Raw genomic sequence first — 26,629 nt, forward strand, 5'->3', positions numbered from 1 at the left:
TTGTGGGCTGGGGGAGGGGGGCTAAGAGATAAATGGGAGGGGAGTGGGGCTGGGGGAAAGGTAGCTGGGAGCGTGGTAAGTAGATGAAGGAGGGATGGAAGTAATAGGTCGGAGAGGAGGGTGAAGTGGATAGGTGGGAAAGAAGATGGACAGGTCAAGAGGTGCTGAAATGGAAGCTTGGGATTGGGATAAAGTGGGGGTGTGGGAAATAAAGAAACTAGTAAAATCCACATTGATCCTGAGGTTGCAGGGACTCAAGGCGGACAATGAGACATTCTTCATCCAGGCATTGGGTGGTCAGGGTTTGGCAACGGAGGAGGCCCAGAGCATGCATATCGTTGGTCAAGTGGGAGGGCCAAGTTGAAGTGTTCAGCCACGGGGCAATGGGATTGGTTGGTGCAGGTGTCCTAGAGATGTTCTCTGAAATGATCGCAATTTGGCGTCCTGTCTCCCCAGTGTCGAGGAGACCGCATCGGGTGCAACGGATACAGTAAATGACATGTGGGGAAGTTCAGGCAAATTTCTGCTGGATGGGGCCTCAGACGGAGGTGAGGGGGTGGTGTGGGTGCAGGTTTTGCACTTCTTGTGGTGCCGGGTGAAGGTGTCAGGAGTGTGGGGTGGGGGGTGGGGGTGTGAATCTGACAAGGGAGTCGCGGAGGGAATGGTCTCTCCAAAATGCAGATAGGGAAGGGGAATGGGATAAATTTCCCTCACCACCCCTATTACTTCACATTTCCCCTGACTATTACAGTTAACCTACATATCCCTGAACACTATGGACAATTTAACCTAGCCAGTTCACCTAACCTGCACATGTTTGGACTGTCGTCAGTCAAAAAGTGTAGAATCGGAAAAGCACGGCCGGTCAGGTAGCATGCAAGGGGCAGGAGAGTCGACATTTCAAGCGTAAGCTCTTCATCAGGAATGGAGTCCCACAGCTTTGGACTGTGGGAGGAAACTGGAGCAAACTCCACACAGTCGCCAGAGTCTGGAATCAAACCCAGGTCCCTGACACTGTGAGGCAGCAGTGCTACCCACTAAGCCATCATGCTGCTCTTGTTCTAGTGCCTCAAAAGCTGAACAGTGCATTGTTCAAAGTGCGCCATTGGATCTCACGTTAAATGATGAATTTGTAATTAACAACTTTGCAATGATGAGTGGATCAGTTCAGGCTGCTCATCCTGTGAAGTTGCAGTGACTGATCGGAATAGGAACGTCAGTTTGAGCCGAGTCCCAAGTATTCTGCAGCTCAGCCTCAGGGTCTCCATCCGGGCAGAGGCTGTGATCACAGCTTTCTGTTTTCACAGACATTTTTGCATAAACCCAGATGGCAGCAAATACAGGGAGCACAAGGAGAAACTACTTCAAGTTCTTTTATGCATGAACAGAAATGTCTATTCTGATTAAAAGAAAATGTCTATTCTGATTATACATGCAGAACACAGAACTGACCATACAATATTTTACAAAAGTGAATCATCCAGAAATACATGTACAACGTGTACAATTCACATAAGTAAGCGTGAACTGGTTAAAAAATATATACAAAAATAAATGCATTGTGTTAATCTATAGGCTTAGATTATTAACTATAAGAGCTGACCTAATAATTGGCACTCCCTGACCAAATGGAGGCCAATAGGAAACCTTTGGAAACTGCTTTATACTTTTTCTGAAGCTCTGTTAATGGGACAAGTTTTATCATTCTCCTTCCTGATTCTTCCACAGTAAGGAGAGCTGGATGTGATTGTGCATGGCTCAATCAATAAAAAGACCTTGGCATAGATTTTATCTGAATGTGAATTTTTGAGGCTGAATAATATTAGAAATGGGAATGCTGAACTCTCAGGTGTCTCAATCGGAGGTTCTGTTGCGGGAACTGAGATGCTGTGTTGGGGTGATCCTTCCCAAGGACAGGAAAAGATAGTCTCACTAGTCCAGGAGATATAGATGGGAGTCAATGAGAGTTTGCCTCCAATAAAGTGCTTGACCTGATGTGGAAATGCTTTTATTATCTCCCAAAGCATGAGAAACTGGATGTAGATATCATGGAGTCCATGAAATTCGTCAGATATTTATTAGAATGAACATTATGTACCACTATCAGATCTCCATACTCTTGGGTCACCTGCTGTGATGGAGTGATGGCAGCTTGACCATGTCTCTTACATACATCCTGATCCAATGACTGTGGGACATAACACACCTGAAGTAACCAAGGAAGTCAGTTGGAGGTGTGTGATGCAATGTAACAGGAGGATCTGGAAGGGTGGAAAAGAAAGAGTGTGTAGCATAACAATTTCAGGTACCACATCCTATAGATCAACTTTAACAATATTCTCTGGCACAGCATTCCTCAGTATTACAACTATGCTCCTTCCTCTCTCGATAGGCACCATCTTTAACAGACCAGTACTCACATCCATACCCTGTCCAATTACCCTTCTGCATCCATGTCTTTGCAAAGACTGTCATTCTCTCCAACTGATGAAAGCTATTTCTAACATTCATAGCTCTCTCCTTCCTGTCAGGAGAGAAGACACAACCCCAGTAAAGGCAGACACCTGACTGGAGTGAAGTGGGGAGAGTAATAATGTAGCTATCCAGTAATATGCACATTGCTTGTCACTGGCAAAGTGTGTCCATCCCGTCCAGTGGGAAGGCGCTTCACCAGCCCCACACCCCACCACCCAGTCCCTTCCACCCCAACTCATCCCAAAGGAGGCTGTGAATGTCAGCAATAACTACCTCTGAAGACCTGAACTTCCTGAGGAATTGGTGCTCTCACACACAGAGTTGATCCTGTAAATCGTGTGTTATGGGATCTTGTTTCCTTTGACCTGGGCATTTATATTTATCCCTTCTGCTTTTGGAACAGCACTGGTTGAGGAGAAGGCAGGTGGGGCTGCTACAGGTACCACTGGTGTTGCTGCTTCTTTTATTCTTCATTCAAGGTGCAAGGTGAAGCTACATTGCCCGCTATCATTCTGCAGGGAGGGCTACTTCAAGAATCTGCAAATGATGGTCAGTGCAAGTACGAGACAGGTGGAGCGACTTCTAGGAAAATGCCTAGCACATGCTGAGTAATGAAAGTATTCTCAAAAAGGAAATGTTGAGAGCAAAAGTGTCTCGTGGCCATGGCTGTCGGCCTTTAGTTTCAGAGATCCAAGGCTTTCTAGTTTGTTGGTTTCACTTAAGAAGCTCACTCTGGTGGGCTCCACACAGCTCATGGAATTTTGTAACTAGAATCTTTGTTTAAAACAATTGGCTCTGAGAAGGCATGAATGCATTATCCAACATTTGGGCTGGAATCCTGTGCTCAGCTTTAAACTTGCTTCAGTAAAATCTTGCAATGAAACATCACCTTTACAGAGATTTAATTCACTACTTGGTTCGGGGGTAGGGTAAACCAACAAATGGGACTTCTTTATTTAATTTGTGAGCTTACTCCTATGATAATTCGATACATGCAAACAGATTATAATAGGTTAGATTTAGAATTAGCTCTACTGTCACCTGTACTCAAATGAGTGCAATGAAAAGTTTACAAGTCACCACTTATGGCGTCATCTTAGGTACAGATTTTAAGTACAAATTCTTCGGCAAAAGAAATTAGAAATAAAAGTTCAGAATACTGGTCCTTCTTACTGAGGCCACACAAGCATCCAGACTGTGTTGGGCTTCGTCTTAATGCTTGGTGTCTACTTTGGACTCACCTCAAGGCCAAAGTCCATGTTGAGACTGTGCTGGGCCGAACGACCCAGACACCTGGAGAAAGAACGCCTCATCTTCTGCCTCAGAACATTTCAACCCCAGGGCATCAATGTGGACTTCAACAGTTTCCGCATTTCCCCTTCCACCACCTCACCCTAGTTCTAAACTTCCAGCTCAGCACTGTCCCCATGACTTGTCCTACCTGCCTATCTTCTTTTCCACCTATCCACTCCACCCTCCCCTGCCCCCGACCTATCACCTTCATCCCCTCCCCCACCCTCCTCTAGCTTCTCTCTCCAAGCTTCAGGTTCTCTGCCTTTATCCCTGATGAAGGGCTTTTGCCCAAAACGTTGATTTTACTGCTCCTCGGATGCTGCCTGAACTGCTGTGCTCTTCCAGCACCACGAATCCAGAATCTGGTTTCCAGCATCTGCAGTCATTGTTTTTACCCAGGCCAAGAGACTGCCATGTCAGGCTGAGAGACCACCACACCAAACCAGAAAACCACCACACTGAGCAAGGAGACTGTAACACTGGACCAGGAAACCAGCATACGGACTGGGAGACTGCCACATCGGGCCAAGAGCTCGCCACGCCAGGTCCGCACTGAAGCTGAATGTCTGAGTAAGTGAGGTGAAGACATCGCGGAGAAGGAAAAAAGGAAAATAGCGCACAAGAGAGAAAAAAAAGAACATTAGATGGAGTGGACGAGCCTAGTTCCTGATGAAGGGCTTTTGCCTGAAACATTGATTTCGCTGCTCCTTGGATGCTGCCTGAACTGCTGTGCTCTTCCAGCACTACTAATCCAGAATCAGGCTCCTTCACCACCATCTTAACTATCAATCTTGAAATAATATGTTGAAAATCACTCCGAACAATCAAACCATTTTGAAGGAGACTTACGTGTAAAACAAAGTCATATTCAAGCATGTTAGAATTACCCAGATGTGTTTCACAAATTGCAATAATTGTAATTTGTTATATTGCAGCATCTAAAAAACAGGAGGATAAAACATGGAATTGAAGTTTGAGCATTATTATAATCCCCATTTACCAAAGCATGTACTAATTTATTATCCAATCTATTCTATTGATCTATTGAGGTAAATATATAACTTATACTTTTTTAAACTTTGTGTGGTCATAGCTAAAACTATGACAGCAGAGGAAGATCAGATTTTCCTTTAATTCAGATAACATACCAATTTCAATGGTAATCTGGATACAACTGGGCAGTTCTTTACTTTGTAAAGTACTTATTCATTGTAGGAATTCCCTGTAAGTAACATAAACATATTTCGTAGCATCTGCAATATATTGCTTGAAGGGGGAGTAGCATGGGTCAAACAGCATCCACCATAATAGTCTTCAGCTTTGCTACGTCTTGTGACTGGAAATATCAGTGATGCTAGGAACTGTTTCACAATGTTATACTGGAAAATTGTATGCGCTGCATGCATTATCAAACAAGCCATAAATTATAGATATGCTAACCTCTAATCCAACATTAACTGTAGATCCTGCTATCAGATGGGTGTAATGGGTGCACAGTGAAACAAGCTTCTTACGGTTGGATTATTTGAGATATATGTAGTGTAAGTGGAGTTAGCAAGGCAATAACAGTACACTTACGTGGATATGAAAAGATTATTTTAAGACCCAAGTATCTATACTGTACTCAACGTCAGTCATGCAGCTGCAATACTTCAAATTCATAGAATCACTAAAATGCAGAAAGAGGTCTTGCAGCCCACAGTCCTCATTAACCCTCTGAACAGCATTTCACCCAGACCCAACCCCCTACCCTATTTACCACACTTACGATGGTTAATCCACCTAACCAGCATATCCCTGGACACTGTGGGGCAATTTACTAAACCTGTGCATCTTTCGACCGTGGGAGGAAACTGGAGCACCCAGAAGAAGCCCACACAGACAAGGGGAGAACATGCAAACTCCACACAGCAAGTCACCGGAGGATGGATTCAAACTCGGGTCTCTGACGTGCGCCCCTTGCAAAGTGAGGACTGCAGACTTAGCTGCTTGAAATAATTCATGTTCTCTACATAATAGTTGGAGTAGCCAAATTAATAAGGAACCCCCTGAAATTAACCAAGAAGGGCAAATCAATGAAAACAGTATACAGAATTAACACACACACACGTATTGATGTTTCGGAGGAATATTTACTTGCTCAAATTAGCTCAATTTTATATGAAGTTGGCCAGGCACAGAGAGTGTCACTGGGAATATAGCTGTGGAGGGTTAATTTGAAACATCATTGGTGCTTGGCAATTTAATTCAAGGACGACACAATTTAAAAACTTTTTACAGGGTTATGGCAACTTGCCAAAATTGAGTAGGTCTTCCCGTAACAGTTTTTTAAAAAAGAATTGAAGGGATGCGAGCGGAATATCACATGAATGCCTGCAATCCTTAACTCCAGGAAATGCTACTTCTATTCCCTAGCATCATTGTTGCTATGTCAGGAAAGAATCTCTCATTAAAAATATTTATCTTGAATTCATTTTAGATTCCCAGAATTCGCAGTACTGCACTTGCACTGAAACCTTGATTGGCTTTGCAAGTGAAAGATCAGACAACACCCTTTTTTTTAAATTTTAAAACAAAACATACTTTTGTCCTGACAATTCTTATCATTGGGTGCTGAATAAGCTATTCTAAATAGTCACTGATCTCCTGAGAAATACTTTCACAGAAGAAAAATGAACCAGCAGGAAAAATAGTGCCCTAACAACTCATCACGATCTCGAATACTGTCCTGACACTGCTGCATTCAGTTTAAGCAGACACCAAATGTCTGAAAGCAGAAAGAATGTGTAAAGCCCCCCAAAAGGCTTATAACACAACAAGAAACAATGTGATACAAATTCTATTAAAAATTACATTGGAGTTAAAAACAGATGACCTACACAACATCAATAACCAGACAGTTGACTGAAGACAGGCATGAAGCACCTTTTAAAAATACTTTAAATATTGTATGAAGGCATTATTAGTTTTGTCAACAAAAATCACAAAATAATATAATTAGTATAATCTCCGAGTCATCCAATCTGGCCTTAAGAAAATTCACATCATAATATTTCAAATTCATTTTGTAGCTGTTTTCAGCATGGAAGTTTCAAAAATAAAACTTCTCTGAAACCCTCCCAGAAGAGTAACATTGTCACTACAATTACACAAAAGAGGTGGAAACCAGGCAAATATCCGAATATATTGCCAGGGTGTTGACATTCCGCTCAACATTGTTTTGACAAACTAACCATGGCAGAAACAACCAGAAATTCTCTTCCTTGTATAGTATAGCAGGCCATGGGTTAATTATAAAGGACATTTGCAGAGTTTAAATTAATTGCCCAAATCCTCCAATTAACATTGGATTCCTTGTGTCTTGGATTGGGATAAACTGTTTATGTGTTGTTGAAGTTGCATTTGTTCAGAAAAATGGAGAGGACTGGTGGATGGTTGCTTTTCAGATGGGAGGCCTGTGACCGAAGGTGGACCATAAGGATTGTGTTGGGTCCATTGCTTTTCATCATTTATATAGATGACTTGAATGTGAACATAGGAGGTATGGTTACTAAGTTTTGTATGTGACACCAAAATTAGAGGTGTAGTGGACAGTGAAGAAGGTTACCTTACAGTACAACAGGATCTTGATCAGATGGGCCAATGGGCCAAGAAGTGGCAGATGGCATTTAATTTAGATAAATATGGGTGCTGCATTTTGGAAAGGCAAATTCAGGGCACAACCTATACACTTAATGGTAATGACTTGGGGAGTGTTGCTGAACAAAGAGATCTTAGAGTGCAGGTTTAGAGTTCCTTAAAAAAGTGAAGTTACAGGTAGATAGGATAGTCAGGAAGGCATTCGGTATGCTTGTCTTTATTGGTAATTACATTGACTATAGAAGTAGGGAGGTCATGTTGTGGCTGTACAGGTTATTGGTTAGGCCACTACTGGAATACTGCATGCAATTGTGGTCTCCCTGCTATAGGAAGGATGTTGTGAAACTTGAAATGGTTCCGAGAAGATTTACAATGATGTTGCTGGGGTTGGAGAGTTTGAGCTATAAGGAGAGGCTGAATAGACTGCAGTTATTTTCCCTGGAGCATCAGAAGCTGAGGCTATAAATATAACAGAGGTTTACAAAATCATGAGGGGCATGGATAGGGTAAATTTACAAAAAGTGTTTTCCCCAGGTTGGCAGAGTCCAAAACTAGAGGACTTAGGTTTAAGTGAGAGGGGAAAGATTTAAAAGGGATGTAGGGGCAATTTTCTCATTCAGAATGTGGTACATGTATGGAATGAGCTGCCAGAGGAAGTGAGAGAGGCTAGTACAATTATAACATTTGAAAGGCATCTAGCTAGGTACAAGAAGAAGAAAAAGAATTTGGAGGGATATGGGCCAAATGCTGGCAAATGGGACAAGATTTATTTTGGATAGCTGGATGGTATGGAAGTGCTGGACCAAAGGGTCTGATTCCATGCTGTATGACTCTATGACTAAAACTCCACCACACACTTAAGGCTTATAGACAGTTGACAGGTTTTGGGGAATCAGGAGGTAGGCTTCTCACTGAGAAATTCACAGCTTCTGCCGTCTTTGTGCCATACTATTGAGATGGTTGGTCACTGGTAACCCCCTGGATGCTCATGGTTGAGAAATTCAGCAATGGCAATGCTGCTGAACCTAAAACAAAAAGTGTTATGTTCTCCCTTGTTAATGTTGATCATTGTCTGGTGGCATGATTGTTGCTTGCAACTTAGTAGCAGACACCTAAACCTTGTCCAGGTCATGCTGCATGTAGCATAGGTTGCTGCTGTAACTGAGGAGTAGTACTGAAGACTAGCAATCATCAGTGAACATCCATACTTCTGATCTTATGATTGAAGGTGAGGTCGCTGAAGGTGGTTAGACCATGGGCTCAAGCCTGAGAAACTCCTGCAATAATTAGCATTAAACAACCACAACCACCTCCCTTTGGTCTAGATACTTATGGTTGAGAAATTAAGGGTCTGGCACAGCTTCAGAGGATCACAGCATTTTTAGGAAAAATCTCAAAAATGGACTGAGGAGAGTGAGGAGGGGGCATGAAAAAGCCTAGGTGGGAAGGATGAGGAAAAATCCAAAGGCATTCAATACTTCCGTGAAGAATAAGAAAATGATCAGAGAGAGGGTCCGGCCGATCAGGGATAGTGGAGGAAACTTGTACCCAGAGTCCGAGAGGTAGGGAAGGCCCTAAATGAGTTATTTTTTGCTTCGGTATTCACCAGATAAAGGGATCTTATTATTAGTAAGAACACTGTGGGCCAGGTTAATAGACTTGAACAGATTGATGTAACAAAGGTGGATGTGCTGGAAATTCTGGGAAGCATGAAGATGGATAAATCCCATGGCCAGTTCAGATTTATCCAAAGTTACTACGGGAAGAGAGGAATGAGATTGCTGTGCCTCTGGCGATGATCTTTGCATCCTCACTGTCCATGGGAGTAGTACTGAACAATTGGAGGGAGGTGAATGTTGGTCCTCTATTCAAGAAAGGGAATAGGGAAATCCCTGGGAATTACAGATCAATCTTATGTCTGTGGTAGGCAAGGTACTGGAAAGGATTCTGAGAGATAGGATTTATGACTATTTGGAAAAACATAGTTTGATTAAAGATAGTCAGCATGGCTTTGGAAGGGGCAGGTCATGCTTTACAAGCCTTATTGAGTTCTTTGAGTATGTGATGTGACAAATTGATGAAATCCGAGCAGTGGATGTGATGTATATGGATTTCAGTAAGAGATTTGAAAAAGTTGCTAATGGTAGGCTCATTCAGAAAGTTTGGAGGTATGGGATACAGGCAAATTTGGCTAGTCAAAAGAAGACAGTGAGTGGTAATAGATGGAATGTATTCTGCCTGGAGGTCGGTGACCATTGGTGCTCTGCAGTGTTCTGTTCTTGGCCCTCTGTTCTTTGTAGCTTTTATAAATGACATGGATGAGGAAGTGGGAGAGTGGGTTAGTAAGTTTGCCGATGACACAAAGATCAGTGGTGTTGTAGATCATATCAAGGGCTGCTGCAGGCTACAACAAGATGTTGACAGGATGCAGAGCTGGGCTGAGAAATGGCAGATGGAGTTCAACCTGGATAAATGCGAAGAGATTCATTTTGGAAGGTCAAATTTGAATGCTGAATACAGGGTAAAAACAGGATTCTTGGTAGTGTGCAGGAACAGAGAATCTTGGGGTCCATTGATCCATTAAAGTTCCCACTCAAGTTGATAGGGTTATTAAGGCGGCATACGGTGGCTTGGCTTTCACTAACAGGGAGATTGAGTTTCAGAGCCATGAGGTTTTGCTACAGCTCTATAAAACCCTGGTTATACCACACTTGGAATATTATGTCCAGTTGTGGTTGCCTCATTATCGGAAGGATGTAGATGCTTTAGAGAGGATGCTGAGGAAATTTATCAGGATGTTGTCTGCATTGAGGGGCTTGTCTCATGAAGAGAGGTTGAGTGGGGTCGGGCTTTTCATACTGGAGAGAAGGAGGAAGAGGGGTGACTTAATAGAGATGTACAAGACAATGAGAGGCATAGATAGAGTAGATAGCCAGAGATTTTTTCCCAGGGCAGAAATGGCTGTCATAATTTTAAGGTGATTGGAGGAAGGTATCGGGGAGATGTCTGAGGTAGGTTCTTTATGCGGAGTGTGGTGGGTGCGTGGAATGCACTGCCAGCGGTGCTAGTAGAGTCAGAGACATTAGGGACATTTAAGTGACCGCTGGACAAGCACATGGACGGCAGTAAATTGAGCGGCATATAGGTTAGGTTGATCTTAGATTAAGATAAACGCTTGGCACAATATCGTGGGCCAAAGGGCCTATATTATGCTGTACTGTTCCATGTTCTTTGTTCTATATGAGTCAAAGTGGTGGACACTTTTGCACCAAAGTCCCCTTGACTTCAACTTTGTTGTACTAGAAGATATATTTGGTTAAATGCTACCTCAGTACCAATGGCATTTACACTTGCCTCACTTCTGGACCAGCTCTCTTAACCAAGACTGCAATGAGGTCTGAAGTTAGGAGGTCTTGGCAAAATACAACTTTGATGAGCAGGTTATTTCTAATTATCAATTCATAACACTCGTGGTGGCACCATCCATCGCTTTGCTGTGAGAATGGTCTGATGTTATGGAATTTGGCCGGATTAGAACTTGTCCTTTTTGTGGACACAACAAAATGGGCAAATTTGATTCTTGTCAAGTTGCCTCGTAAAATGGCCAATTCTGGAGCATGCGTCTTCAATTCTAATTGCAGCATGCTGGAAGGATGTAGTAGCAAGACATATACAAAATCATGATGCAATCAAGCAGAAAACAACATTTTTTGAACAGGACATTGAGTTTGACAAATCACTTAGAGTTCTTAGAGAATATAACAAACAGAATGGATAAAGGGGAAGAATAGATATACAGTTTTTGGTTTTACAAAAAGCATCTGATAAAAAGCCTAGTTAAAAAAAAATTAGTACACAAGCAGAAGAGATCATGGCATGGGGAAAATATCTCAACATTTATAGGGGTTTGGCTAACTAACAGGAAGAAACGTGGGATAATTAGGTAATTTGTAGGTTGTTAAACTGTAACAAACGCAGTACCACAGGAATCAATGTTGAGACTTGAACATTTTTCAAACAGCTAAATATGATGATTTAGAATTCTCCACACCAGATAGCAGTGGAAGTTGGATCACTGAATATATTCAAAGCTGAGTTCAACAGGTATTTGATTTATGAAACAGCCAAGAGCTGTGGATGTCAGGCAGGAGTGTGGAGTTAATGTCATATTGGATCAACCATGGTCTTATTGAATGGTGGAACAGAGAGGGACCCAATGACCTTGTCCTTCTCCTATTTCTTATGAGCCTGTAGCTTTTGGTATGGCCAGGGTCTTTGCACATTCTACCATGTCATGAGATGTGATATGATTTGTCGGAAGACTGGGACTATGATGCTGATGATCATAGGAGGATGTCCACTTTATATTTCTGACTGAACTTAGTTGCATGTGCTTCAGCATTGTATTTTGTATTGATTGGCTAGGCCTCAGGTTTCTTCCTCAAGTGATTCCTTATCTCCACCAGAATTCACAAATGGATGTGTCAGGGTTTGGAACCTTGCTCTGATTTGTTTGTATCAGGGACTACTCTGTTTTGTCAAGAGCTTATATTTTACTTCCCCTAACAAACATGCAATTTTGTGTTGCTGCATTCACCTGATTTTCACCTTTGTTTCTTTTTGATACACCTGGTGCTGACATCCTCTTCTATACTTCTCATTGAATCAGAGTTAGTCCCCTGGCCTGGAGGTAATGAGAGAGTGAGGAATGGAGTAGTTAAGTATAATTATGCTGTAGCTGATGGCCCACAGCAACTCACAGATGTTCAGTTTTAAACTGCCAGGTTGGTCCAAGTTTAGCATGATGGTACACTCCATTTTGTGGTATCTGAAGTGCAAGGAAAGAGCTTCACGTCCTCAGGAACTGGAAGTTGGTCATTCCCACCAATGTTTCAATGAACATGTAGGATGAGAATGATTACCATAACATTAAGGCAGCATGTATACAAGAGTGACATCAAGGACCTGCAAAGCTGAAATGAATATCGGGGTGCAATCTTTATAGTTTGGAGCCATAGCCACACAAAGGAAGATGCTGTTGCTGTTAGAGGCCAGTCAGAATTCCTCAAGGTAGCACCTGTGCTAGACATTTTCAGCTGATTCATCAATGACTTGTGTTCCATCCTTAGGTGGGAAATGCTGATGATTGTGTAAAGTCCATTCACGACATCTCAGATACTGAAGCAATATTCACCGTGGGTTGTTAAGTAGAAAGTGAAATGTGCTCCACTCAAATTAGGGTCAGATGGAATTCTTTCCACTTGCTCGGTGAGTACGGCTCGACCAACACTCAAAAGGTTTAATGTCATTCAAGACTAAAAAGCACCGTTGATCAACACTCCATTCAGCAAGTTAAATATTTATTCCTTGACACATCAATCACTGTAAAAAATCACCAAAGTTCTTTGATAGCACAATCTAAACTCATCACATCTATGATCGAGAAGGACAAGGGAAAAAGATGCATGGAAACAGTATGATCCTGGTTCAAAATGCTTAAACTCCCTTCACAATACCACTGTCAGAACATCTAGCAGATAGATTGTGCAGTTCAAGGAAGTGACTTATCACCATTACCTTCTCAAGGGCAATTAAGGACAACAAATGCTAGCCTCGTCAGTGACTTGCCATAATCCTAAAAATAATACAAATGAATTGATGTATCTGCAGCGATTGTAAAATGTAAAGTTGTCATCATCTTACCAGGGCTGTTCTCTCATTAGAAAGAGATGAGTGATGGAGGTTTAACCTGAGGGTCACCATACCTAGGCACGAGGAGAGGATTTAATGGTCAGCTCAGTTGCTGCAGGAATTGAAACCATGCTGTTGGTGTCACTTTTTGGTTTGATTACATTTCCATTTGTCATATGTACAAAGATGCAGTGAAAAGTATTGTTTTGCCTGCTAACCAGCCAAATCATACCTTACATAATTCATGAGGGTAAAAGACAGCTGCAGAGAAGGTGCAGAGAAAGATCAACTCTAATAAATGAGAGGTCTGTTCATAGGTCTGATAACAGCAGGGAAGAAACTGTTCTTGAATCTGTTGTTACGTGTTTTCAAATGTTTGTGCAGGTCATTCTACTATAACTGGCATTTCGTAAACACAAACTCACTGTAATGCGATTAACAAATTGGGGACACCATTTCTAAAGCATGATTAAACTAAATTGCCAACGCTTTAAGTGCCGTTTCTAAAGCACAAATTTTCTATAATACAGGGTTTCACGAGAACGCAACCATTGTGTTATAGAAGAACTCCTTGTATCTTCTGCTTTCTAATAAACCAGCTGTCCAGCCAATTGTGCCAACTGACCCCTTCATTGTTGAGGAGAAGCTTTTTCCCTGTTGTTGGTTCCTTCAATACTTGGTCAGTCTGACAGATATATCATTTGGGACCTGGTCAGCTCAGTCAATAATTGTTCTACTGAGCCACCCGTGATGATCAATTTTGATGTCCTTGATCCATAGTACATTCTAGCCCCTGACTAACTTCACTCTTTCTTCCAAGTTTTATTCAATATGGAGGAGTACTAATTCATGAATTAAGGGAGAGTGGCAACTTGTAATCAGCATGAGATTTTCTTTCCCAAATCTGCCAGAATCTGATGTTTGAAGAGAACATAACCATGGATGGAGATGATGGCATCTGAGACGTTGGCTGTAGATAGCATTTGGTTGGTAGGAGTATGTCAGGCTCATGCTTGGTGAATCTATGGGACAGCTCCCCCAAATGTGGCATAAGACTTCAGACGTCACTGAAGTGGAGAATGCATGGTGAACTGGGAGATGTGTCAGTTCTAGTGCTTAAGTAAATGCCATGTGTTCCATCTGGTTTTACTCACTCATTTTTATGTTGCAATTTAACACAAATGATCGGCTTTCTAGATCATATCAGGAAGAAGCTGAGAGTTGACCAGACTTTGTGCGCCGTGAGTCAAAAATAGGTCAGACCAGGCAAGGGCAACAAATTTCCCCAAAGAACGTCAGTGAATCTGAAGGGTTTTTAATTGTTATCATTGTCATTCGCAATTTTAATCCAGATTTATTAATGAATTGAATTTAAATCCTCTCCAACGTCATGGTGGGATAGAACTCATGACTCACAAGCATTTGTCTCAGCTTCCATATTAGTGGTCCAGCAAAGTTTGCTCAAAGCAACCAATGTATCTTGATTATAAGAGTTCACATACTTATGACACACTCTCCCAATTAATCAAACTTAACCACTGCTCTTCATGTATAAATTTTTATTATGGAGAATAAATCAAAAAAGAAAAAAAATGTTCTGAGCTTTGACTTGTGTCACTCAGTATTACAGAATCAATAACAGATACATTATTTTAGCATGCTTCCACTATCCAGTGGACATGATGTACTAACAAAATTACTCACCAAGATTTAAAGCTGGCAATGTACTTGAACAAATAGGCATTTCTGTATTCCCCCAAAGCAAATGTTACAGAGCATATAGTACAAGTCTATTTTGGTTATCACTCATTTTCTCCTCTGAAATATATGAGCTACTGCAAGAAAACTTAATCTTGCACAACATAGTGATATATCATCTGCCTTCAACATAAAAATGTGCACTAACTTTTTTATGATTCAGAAATAAAACCTGCATTACAATAGTTAATGTTAGAATTTGGGATGTTTTTGGTTATCTTGGAGAATATGCCCAATCATTTATCAATATTATGAAGTTAAACCAATAAATTGATTTGAAAGATATTTACTATACACACACACACATATATAGAGAGAGTTACTAATGGAACAATGGAACCTTTTTATTTGAAAAAAATAATGGGAATGATATTTGTTTGACAAACTGACACAGCGAATAGCACAATAATAAGGGGATGCTATGTGAATACATGAAAAACATATTCAGTTACAGCCTTATTCGAAACAAATATCCATGTATTACTCTTATGAATTTGACTACATTTTCATAATACAGCTCCTGTTTGTTCAAATTTAAAAATGACCACATAATTAATTCCATAATACTCAAAGTTTAAAATGATTAAATGGAAGAGCGTATGTAGATAGACCAATAATTACTTTTCTGATGAACATGACTCAAATCTATACGTTCTAAAAATTGTTCAGGACAAAATGACAATTCCCTAAAGATGAACACAAGATGAGAGTGACTGCAGCTGCCAATAAAAAGGAAATTGTTAACGTCACAATTACATTGAACTGACCTTGAATTCCTGAATTTTGTTTACTTGTCATTTTCTTTTTTTGTTGCAGATTTATTGAAGTTAATATTGAACAGGGCCAGCTGACAGATGCAAGCTCGATTTGCATAGCTCTTTACGAAAAGAAAATCTTTACTCCATGACTGCAAGAGTGGTTAATCCATTGTTTCACCAGATTGCTGATATCTTCAGCTATGCTTTTGCATTGTCTCGGATGCCTGAAGGGAGTCTCTGTTACAAGTGCAACTTACCTCTGGTGGATAATATTTTACTTCAGATCCAATGACAAAATTCTTGACCAACTTGACTTCTGGAAAGTTTACACTAGCATGCACATTGATGGAATCTTGACAATGGCCATTTACCCCAACAGGTTTGTACCAAATATCCAAAAAGCATCCTACCAAGACCCACTCATCCTTGTATGGATTTTTTAAAAAACCATGGCTAACCCATATAACCTGCACACCACAGAGCAATTTTTAATGTGGCCAATCCACCGAACCTGCTCATTTTTGTGGGAGGGAATCAGAGCACCTGGCAGGAACCCATGCAGACATGGAGAGAATTTACAAACTCCACACAGTCACCCGAGACTGGAATTAAACTTGGATCCTTTGTGCAGTGAGGCAGCAGCACTAACCATTGAGCTACCATGCAAGTCAATTTTTTCTCACAATTTAATGCACCAGTCTGGAAGCAGACCATTTGGCCCATTGAGTCCACATTGACCGTCTGAAGAACATCTAACCCAGACCCAACTCCCTGACCTATCCCTCTAGCCCTGCATTTCCCATGGTTAATCCATCTAACCTGCACACTAATGAATAATTCACCTTGGCCAATCCACCTAACCTACGCATCTTTGGACTGTGGGAGAAAACCAGAGCACCCAGAGGAAACCCACACGGAATCGAGGAGAATGTGAAAACTCCACGCAGACAATTGCCTGAGGAAGGAATTGAACCTGGGTCCTTGGCATTGAGAGGCAGCAGTGCTAACCACTGAGCCACCGATACACATGACTGTTTCCAAAACTGTCAACTGAAACTTCAAGCAGTAGCTTCCAAATTGGTTCAAGTATGCCTACTATTGTTTTAAATTTGGATACCCACTGGAGGTTTCTCTGCTGAAGAGCTTATTTTTGCACTGCCATCCTAATCTTTGCCTGAAACAAGGCTTTGTGTGGGGCATCTTGTTCCCTCTGCATTAGCCATCCTTCCACTTGGAATGTTTGGGATCGGAAAACAGTCTGACTCTTGTTCCCTGTTCTTAACAAAAAAATTCAGACCCCTATCCCTCTACTGAGGAACAACTCACCTTTACTTGGTTCCTATCTTTATTTCAGTTTCTCTCGTCAACTTACCTCACTGACCCTAAATATCCTTTCTCTGATGCAGACTGCCTATGCATATTTTCAACCAATCCATCAACAATCATTTTATTTCCCTTCATCACTCAGTTTCTGAAGTCTTAGCGAGTAAGGAGGTTCATTCCCAACCGCTTTCACAGACCAACAATAGTACAAACACCTCAACCCCATCTCCTACCATGCTGGCCCATGGGGAAGATACAACTCTCCAATACATTTGTGCCAATACTTTTGGAATCTCAACTGCTAAACCTTTGATCCTTTGTTATGATATACGTGAATCTGTCAGGTCATCCTCCAACTTCAATTCTCTTGTCCCAGCAAGTCCCAAATTAAATTCATGAAGTCAAAGAGACATGGACAAAGTAGCAACTCTGCAATTAATGAAAGAGCATCATCTCTCTCTTCTCAAAAATTCCACTCCTTTCACTTGTGCTAATTAATTACTATCAATCTTCCAAGTCCCTTCCCTCAAGATCGATACTCATCTTTCTTGTGTATCCTTGAACCTCACCAAACTGATTCACATTTCTCCCAGAACACCAACTATCATCATAATCAACATTCCTGTGATTGCAATACATTATCTCTCTTCGACATCTTTGCCTTTGAAACACAATTAACCACAGCATTCCCTTCCAACACATCAAAGCTGTTGGTTAGTTCACCGAGATTACATTTGCTTGGTTTCACCTCTACCTATCTGATCATAGCCACAATGTTTTGGACAATTATGTTTCACTGCACCAGGCATTGGTATTTCAGGAATTGATAAGATGAGACCAAAAGAGGAATCCATGTGCTGCCAGTGGACAAAATAATCGGAAAGCAGTGTAGTCAGCTTCCAAAAGCACAATGGCATCAGCTCCAATTTTCCACATGCTGTCTCAATACCTTGACTGTTTTTCTGCTGTCAGAATTTTGTCCAAGATCTAATTCTGGATGAGCCCTCATTCTTTGCAAACTGGTCAATATTTTCTGGCCTTGTCATTCGTGATATATCATTTTCACATTTTCAATACTTGTTCATGATCTGATCTCTGACTGACATGAAATCTTTCAGTCTCTATATCCTATTCTAACTGGAGCTTCGATGAAACCTCATTATAGACTGTATTTACTAAGTATTATGTAAGTATAATACCGCCTTGATTTCAGTACTTCTGCCACTAAAACCATTCTATATGCTGTTGTCACTTCCAGGCTATGCGAATCAAATTCTTTCCTGTGTGATCTCCTAACTGCTAACGACTATAAGTATTTTCATCCAGCACCAAGAACCGTTCACTTTTCTGTGTTTATTTATTCTTTTACCTTTGAAAACAACATTGCAAATTTACAATTCTCATCTGGGGTTTTATCCTGTTCTATAAGCTCTTTCGCAAATTTTCTGCTTCTCTGTTGTATTGCTTCTCCATACTTGCCACTGCTGTTGGCTGTACATCTCACATTATAGGAAAAAACCCTAAGCCTTTTCACCACACTCTGTTTCCCTTAAAAACCACCTCTTGGAGCAATCAATTTTTTTTACTCACTCGGCATAGATTCACCATTTTTTTTTGCGTATCTTGCACTCCTTAAAATTCCTTGCTACATTTCATTTATATAAATAGTCATGTGCAAATTAAAGTTGTTTTTATCCTGTGTCTCTCAACTCCTGATGTTCTTTTATTTTAAGAGGTGAAATGTAACTTGCTGGGAGATTCAAGAAATAAACAAATCCAGTTGCCATCTTTATTAGTTAATAATGGAGCAGGATCCAATTAGAAAGTACTTTGGACCTACACCACAAACAGGGCTGAACATTTTTGTCCCATTTCCTAGATGAGACAACTTTTAGTGAGGTTATCAATTAAATGACAATTTGTGCTGAGTTGTAAGTGATTTCCCTTATGCTTTTTACGACAATAGATGTAAATAAAACTTCAAGCAGTTTGTGAAGGATATATTTGATTTTCAGTCTCAGAAATAAACTCAAAGTTTCCAATCTAGTTGCAACATTCATTTCCCTGATATTGTCCCAGCTTAAATGTAAGAAACACAACCTGCCAGTTTCATGACAATATGCACATGCAATTACTGTCTCACTTCCTAAAATGTAATCCTAGATTTTCACCAAGTTCAAATATGTTTTATCAAATTCCAATTGATCTGCAAAACAATTGAATGATCATTTGTGTAAAACATCACAACTTCAAAGTTTTATCTCTATGCCAGTCATTTTAACAGTTCACCTACATTGTACAAAGTATTTAATGAAATGAACATAGCAAAATAGGAGATTCAATTAAGGTAGAATATCTGGTTCACATGCTGTTGGAAACTTTGGAGACATTTGGGCTCATTGGAAACACATGGTGACATCTTGAAAAATGTCCATGTGACAGACAATGAAGTGCTGGACGTCTTGGAATGCATATAAGTGGATAAATCCCCAGGACCAGGTGTCCGCTAGAACTCAGTGGGAGTGAAGGAAGTGATTGCTGGGCCCCTTGCTGAGATATTTGTATCATTGATAGTCACAGGTGAGGTGCTGGAAGACTGGAGGTTGGCTAACATGGTGCCACCATTTAAGGGAGATGATAAGGACAAGCCAGGGAACTATAGACCGGTGAACCTGACGTCAGTGGTGGGCAAGTTGTTGGAGGGAATCCTGAGGGACAGGATGTACATCTATTTGGAAAGATAAGGACTGATTAGGGATAGTCAACATGGCTTTGTGTGTGGGAAATCATGTCTCACAAACTTGACTGAGTTTTTTGAGGAAGTAACAAAGAGGATTGATGAGGGCAGAGTGGTAGATGTGATCGATATGGACTTCAGCAAGGTATTTGACAAGGTAGCACATGGAAGATTGGTTAGCAAGGTTAGATCTCATGGAATACAGGGAGAACTAGCCATTTGGATACAGAACTGGTTCAAAGATAGAAGACAGAGTGGTGGTGGAGGGTTGTTTTTCAGACTGGATGCCTGTGACCAACAGAGTGCCACAAGAAATCAGTCCTGAGTTCGCTACTTTTTATCATTTATATAAATTATTTGGATGTGAGCATAAGTAGTATATTTAGTAAGTTTCCAGATGACACCAAAATTGGAGGTGTAGTTGACAGTGAAGAAGGTTACCTCAGATTACAATGGGATCTTGATCAGATGGACCAATGGGCTGAAGAGTGACAGATGGAGTTTAATTCAGATAAATGTGAGGTGCTGCATTTTGGGAAAGCAAATCTTAGCAGGACTTATACACTTAATGGTAAGGTCTGAGGGAGTGTTGCTGAACAAAGGGACCTTGGAGTACAGCTTCAGAGCTCCTTGAAAGTAGAGTCGCAGGTAGGTAGGATAGTGAAGGTGGTGTTTGGTATGCTTTCCTTTACTGGTCAGAGTATTGAGTACAGGAGTTGAGAGGTCATGTTGCAGCTGCACAGGACATTGGTTATGCCACTTTTGGAATATTGTGTGCAATTCTGGTCTCCTTCCTATCGGAAGAATGTTGTGAAACTTGAAAGGGTTCAGAAAAGATTTACAAGGATGTTGCCAGTGTTGGAGGATTTCAACTATAGGGAGGGGTTGAATAGGCTGGGGCTGTTTTCCCTGGAGCATCAGAGACTGAGAGGTGACCTTATACAAGTTTATGAGGGGCAGATAGGATAAATAGACAAAGTCTTTTCCCTGGGGTGGGGGAGTCCAGAATTAGATGGCATAGGTTTAGGGTGAGAGGGGAAAGATATAAAAGAGATCTAAGGGTCAACCTTTTCACACGGAGGGTGATACGTGTTTGGAATGAGCTGCCAGAGGAAGTGATGGCGGCTAGTACAATTGTAACATTTAAAAGGCATCCGTCTGGTGTATGAATAGGAAGGGTTTGGAGGGATAAGGGCCGGGTGCTGACAAGTGGGACGAGATTGGGTTGGGATATCTGGTCAGCATGGACAAGTTGGACCAAAGGGTCTGTTTCCATACTGTACATTTCTATGACTCTGTGACTCTGAGGTTACAACTCAAGATTCCTGTAAAATGCTTCTGCATAACCAAAAAATGGAAAATAATTAATGAACCAGCGCAATTGACAATGTAATAAAAAAGTTTTAAATTGTTTTCCTTTGCATTAAAATATTCATGAATGCATTTAAAGGTCGCAGTTTTATTAATGCAGCTGAAAATTGATAAAGAAAAATTAAAATTCATCTGAGATGTGATCTTTTGTATTTTTTTATAAAACTGTTTACTCCTGCACACAAGTACCACAATTTCATGATCATGCTAAATATTTTCAACAAAAGGCTATAGTAAAATATTTATTAGATATATTTCTGTAAGCTAGGCAATTTCTTAGCAAATTAAATGTATCCTTGATATGCAAAAACAATTACGACAATGCCTATAAATGTTTGCATCCTGAAAAATGAAAGTTTAGGTCATGATTTGTATGTATTTCTTTAAAGCTTTGAAAATACATTTCAACATGGGCTACTTATACACCCAAGGCAAATACAATCCTCCAGACTACGTATGGGAGATAGACAATACAAAATGTGAACACAGAATAACTCAAATAACTCAAACTAAATTGTGCTTAATTTCATGAAATAATTCCTCCCAGATGGATTGAACCACAATTATATTTTAAAGAACTGTATACATTATTCTTTTGGGACCTGAGCCAAAGAATTCACCAATTTCATTCTGAGTCACTTTGGCAATGATATAATTGTAAGGATCCCATTCTGAATCAGATGTAATGCTTTTGTTTTTTATCATCATCTCTCCACATCAAATCACCTCCCTCTCTATCCAGATGATAGGGATCACAAGGTCAGAATCTTGTGAATGAGTGATGTGGGGTTGGAGGCAAGAGCAAGAAATAAATTTCAACACCACCATTCCCCCATTCCCCATTTTCCAATGTTGGGTCACTCAACTGGGCACAGGTACCAAATGGATGATGGGCTGTGGTTGCAGGTACTTTGGTCAGGATTTAAGATCTGTTTAGGATTGTGGGAGGGCAGAGGGCAGGGGAATATTTGGGCAGGTCCTGTTGCGTCAGGATGGGAGTCAGGGGGATGGAGATTCAGATCTGGGTGTTGAATTTGACAAAGCTATACCTCATATGCAGAACAGTTGGAAGTCCAGGTACTGGACAGTAAAGAGGGCTGTTGGTTTGGCTGGGTGGTGGGGGAGTGAGGAACAGGGGTATGGTCGTTTCAGGTCTGTGGTGCTCAACTCTGGATGTGAGTTAGTGGTCGGCTCTGAGATGTACAGGTAAAGATGAAGCTGGAGTGATTGTGGTGCATTCAGTTATGTGAGGGGTCAGTGTTTATGAAATCACAAGTTGGGGGGTAGTTTTAGCTTGAAGGGTTTTCAACGTTGGGTGAGAGTAGCATCTGGAGGGTCCAATGGGAATCAAGGGTCATATCAGGAGATGGAGGCTTTTGCCCAATGCGTGGGTAGGGGTGGTGGGGTTTGTCAGGTCTAAGGTGATTGAGCAGGGGAGAGAAGAGAGGGGATGGGTGTTTGTGGGGTAGTATAGTCATTGGACAAGGCCAGGGCAGTAGTGAGTATGATGAAGGTGGGGGCAGGGTTGGTGGTGGTCAAAGGTTAGTTTTCTCATGAGACAAGAGGTCAAAAAGGTTTTAATTCCTCTAACTTATTCTAGCGAACTACTGAAGTCAGTCAAGTGGAGTACTTGGAATATTCAAGATGGTAGCTCTAACTCTTGATGTTGGGCATTTTCTCAAAGGGTTCCAAATGTCTAATAATTGCCCACCAGAAGTTTCAGCTTCCCAAGCAATTCTTGTGCAGTCGGCTGCACTGGGACATCTGCACACTCCCAACATGCAATCCTGTTTATAATGCTGCATTGACATTACCTTCCTATCAGACGCCTTGATCTTCACTTTACTTTTCAAATAGATAACCGAATATTAGTTCCACCTGAAAGAAAAACTGCAATAAGGCACTGCACAACCATATCTGCCTTTATCCCTCCATTTTACTCACTTGTTTCCAAATTTTCAGTTGTCTTGTTCTGATGATTGACCACCACTATTAATAATCCTGAATATTTTAACTGTGATAGAAATATCTGAGAAACACTAACATCTGTATTAACATTTAACTTTCTGAACATTGTGCCTCATCTTGAAACTTCTCTGATTAAGTTCAGAAATCCTTTTGGACTGCCTGACTGCTTCCAGGTTCCACATAAATCAACTGTGCTGTTCTTTTACCCCTGAACTTATTTTAACTCTCAAATACACATGACTTCTCTGACTACAGTTTCATGAGCTTTCAAACTAAACTACTGTGAAAAGAAAATGCAAAGATGTGTGTTATATTCACTTATCATGTTCTGCCATCTATCAAATACATTCAATTTTCCATGAACTCTTTTTAAAACAAACCATTTGTTTCAAATTATCATGAGTAAACAGAGGACAGGGATTGTCAAAAATCATTTAATCTAGCTGAAGCCATTGAAGTTATGATGTTTTCTTTGATGCGAGATGGATATTTATGATCTGTGCACCTTCCCATCTTTCTATTCAAGATTAAATTTTTACCTTAACCAGACTGTATGACGGCATGTGTCTAAATTATGACATGAATATTTTATGAAGAGACTGTCTGAAGTGCTTCTCCATCAACAACAAGCAAAGATCAAAGTTTACAAGCCCCGTGAATTGCTTTTAAAAGACTGGTTGAAATGCTGACCGAGATTAATCATCTACTGGAAATCGTTTGAAGCATGCGACTACCAGTAGTTTATGAAAAGAAGCTTCAAAATGCAATCGATTTTAAATGCTTTCATTAACAGTGAAGTGGAAATTTGTTAAGCCTGTTTTATGTGATAAGGATTTATGAAAGCAAAATGACAGTTCCACAAAATAGTGATCATGTTTTTATGTTGTCACGGCACTTTTATAATTAGTGTTTTAGTTGCATTTAGCAGGAGCAACCACATTTCCCAAGAAATTTTACAAGTGAACCTGATATTTCCTTCCGAAAGAAATGGGTTTCATTTCCACTTGATATTTTAAAAACTGTTGTGTGCATGATAAAACTTCTGATATGGTAAAATAGTTTTGGCATCTTCTCTGAGGTAGATAGACCGCTAGTTGAAATATCAATAAAATACACCCACAGAATTCAAGTTTTCCGGTAATACGTGGCAGAGATACTCAGTCTCTCTTATTACAATACAGTACAGAACAGGCTCTTCAGTCCTTATTACTCTGATTCACCTTGGGATTATTTCACCTTCCATTAATGGTGCTGTATAAGTTTGTTTTTTCCATTATAGAAGAAAATTCCTCCATAGTACACAACAACAGACTAGCTCTCATAATCTGCATATATTAATCACCATTACCAATTCCCCAGTTGCTGATTTTGTAATTTTTAAGAAAATATGCAGCACTTGGAAATATCATTTCTAAAATTTCTATTATACTACAGAGAGTCATGCAGCATGAAACAGATCCTTCGGGTCCAGTCAGTCCATGCCGATCACAACCCCAAACTTTACAACCCCAAACTAAACTACTCCCAACTGCCTGTTCCTGGCCCATATTCATCCAAACCTTTCTTATTTATGTATTTATCCAACTGCCTTTTAAACATTGTAATCGTGCCCATATGCACCAGTTCCTTATTCCACATGTGAACCACTCCGTGTAAAAAATTGTCCCTCATGTCTTTTTTAAATCTCTCTCCTCTCATCTTAAAAAGGTGCCCTCAGTCTTGAAATCTCCATCTAAGAAAAAAACACAACTACCATTAACTCTATCTATACCGTCATTAATTTATAAACTTCTACAATGAAGATGTTATGTGCATTAAATTTCTATATAGTTATCATCAATGCAAGTACAACTTCAAAATTCAATGCAGTGGTATGTTTGTCCAATTTCACACTAGCAATCCGCATCCACGAACACCAACCCACCACTAAACCCCAGCTGTCCCTCATAGCCATATACACAGAGGGCAAGGACCACAAATTCGACTGAGACGAAACAACGATAATAGGAGAAGCCAAACAGAGGACAGCCAGAGAATTTCCAGAGGAACTCATCCATGCACTCCATCAATAAACACATTGACTTAGATCCAGTATACCGACCACTGCACCGAACAACTGGAAGCGGCTGGAACGAAATGGAATAAATTCCAGAAGACACAGTACAGCAGCACTTCACAGGAGGCAGTAATGAAAATTATCAAATCAAACTGCCTGGGAATGATCTGTTGTGTCACGTCTCACAGCCAGTATACAATATACCTAAAGGGACATGTTCATTATGCTGTCACTGTGTAATGGCATGTGACCTGATGGTATAAAAGTCTCAGTCTCCGTCTCAGAGTCCTCTTGCAGAATGACACACTGAGGGGACTTGCCACAATTTACCCTGAACAGTTTAGCGTGAACCCAGATGTGACAGCAGAAGCTGCAATAAAAATCTATTCAATACTACATTACCCATGCCTTGTTGTTAAGGTGGAGAAGCTAACACAAGTAAACCTAATCAGTTATGAATGTAGTGCTGAAGGTAAAGCCCACGACTGCATTTACAGGATATCGTGGCAGAACAGATCTGGGTTAATACCAGTGGCCATTTATAAATAAACAGCTCCCAGACACTGCATCACATCACATCATGACAAAATGCAAGTGGGTCAAGTGCAAGAGCCAGATTGTCCTGTTGAAAGTGGGAACCAGGAAGCTAGTTCAATACCTGTGGGTATGTTTGCTGAGCTGGGAAGTTGATTAACAGACGTTTCATTCCCTTCCAATGTGGCAGCCTCAGTGTTGTGGAGCCCCTTGTGAAGTGCTGCTGTACTGTGTCTTCTGGAATTTATTTCATTTCGTTCCAGCTGCTTCCAGTTGCCGGTTCCGGTTGTTGGTTGCGGTGGTCGGTATACTGGATCTAGGTCAATGTGTTTATTGATGGAATCCATCGATGAGTGCCTCCAGAAATTCTCTGGCTGTCCTCTGTTTGGCTTGTCCATTATCGTTGTTTCATCCCAGTCGAATTTGTGGTCCTTGTCATCTGTGTTCATGACTGCTAGGGACAGCTGTTCATGGCATTTCGTGGCAAGCTAATATTAGTGTAGGCGGATTGTTAGTTTTCCGTTTGCCTTTATAGTGATTCATGCAGTCTTGAATGGAATCTTGTAAACTATGTTAGTCTTGCACATGATTGGTATCAGGTCTTTTGTCCTGGTAAGTTGTTGTCTGAGCATGGCCAGCGGTAAATGGGCTGTCATGAATCCCACTGGTCAGACAAGGCTGGTTGTCAGTTCTGAGACATTTTTTTAATGTAAGATAGCATGGATAGTGAATTAGGTTGTGGTACGTCCTCGTCGAATTGTTTGTCTGTTCGGCATCTGCGGCTGAAGTTGTGAGTGAAGTAGAGGTGTTCTTGTTCTTCACTTCACAGACTGTAAATGCTGCAGTGCGTTGTAGCTCCTTGAACAGGGCCCCAATGCAGCTTCTCTTGTGTGTTGGGTGATTGCTGTTGTAGTTCAGGATCTGGTCCATGTGTGTGGCTTTTCTGTGCATTCAGAACTGACAGCCAGCGTTCTCCAACCACTGGGATCCATGACAGCTCATAAACCGACAGGCACGCTCAGACAA

The 26,629-nt window shown here is 40.8% G+C and overlaps 1 protein-coding gene across 11 annotated transcripts in view; it reads right to left on the reverse strand.

The window, feature by feature from the left end:
• Positions 1 to 26,629, reverse strand: part of LOC140483855 (contactin-4-like) — a 2,466,301-nt gene that overhangs the window by 1,694,358 nt on the left and 745,314 nt on the right. The window contains exon 5 of one of the 11 annotated variants that reach the window (XM_072582598.1): positions 22,860 to 22,923. The exons of the other annotated variants lie outside the window; for them this stretch is intronic. The gene's annotated coding sequence lies outside the window, so the exon portion shown is untranslated. The remainder of the gene's footprint in view (positions 1 to 22,859; positions 22,924 to 26,629) is intronic. 11 annotated transcript variants of the gene reach the window in all.

This window comes from Chiloscyllium punctatum, chromosome 12 (assembly GCF_047496795.1).
Source record: "Chiloscyllium punctatum isolate Juve2018m chromosome 12, sChiPun1.3, whole genome shotgun sequence".
Taxonomy (NCBI): Eukaryota; Metazoa; Chordata; class Chondrichthyes; order Orectolobiformes; family Hemiscylliidae; genus Chiloscyllium; species Chiloscyllium punctatum.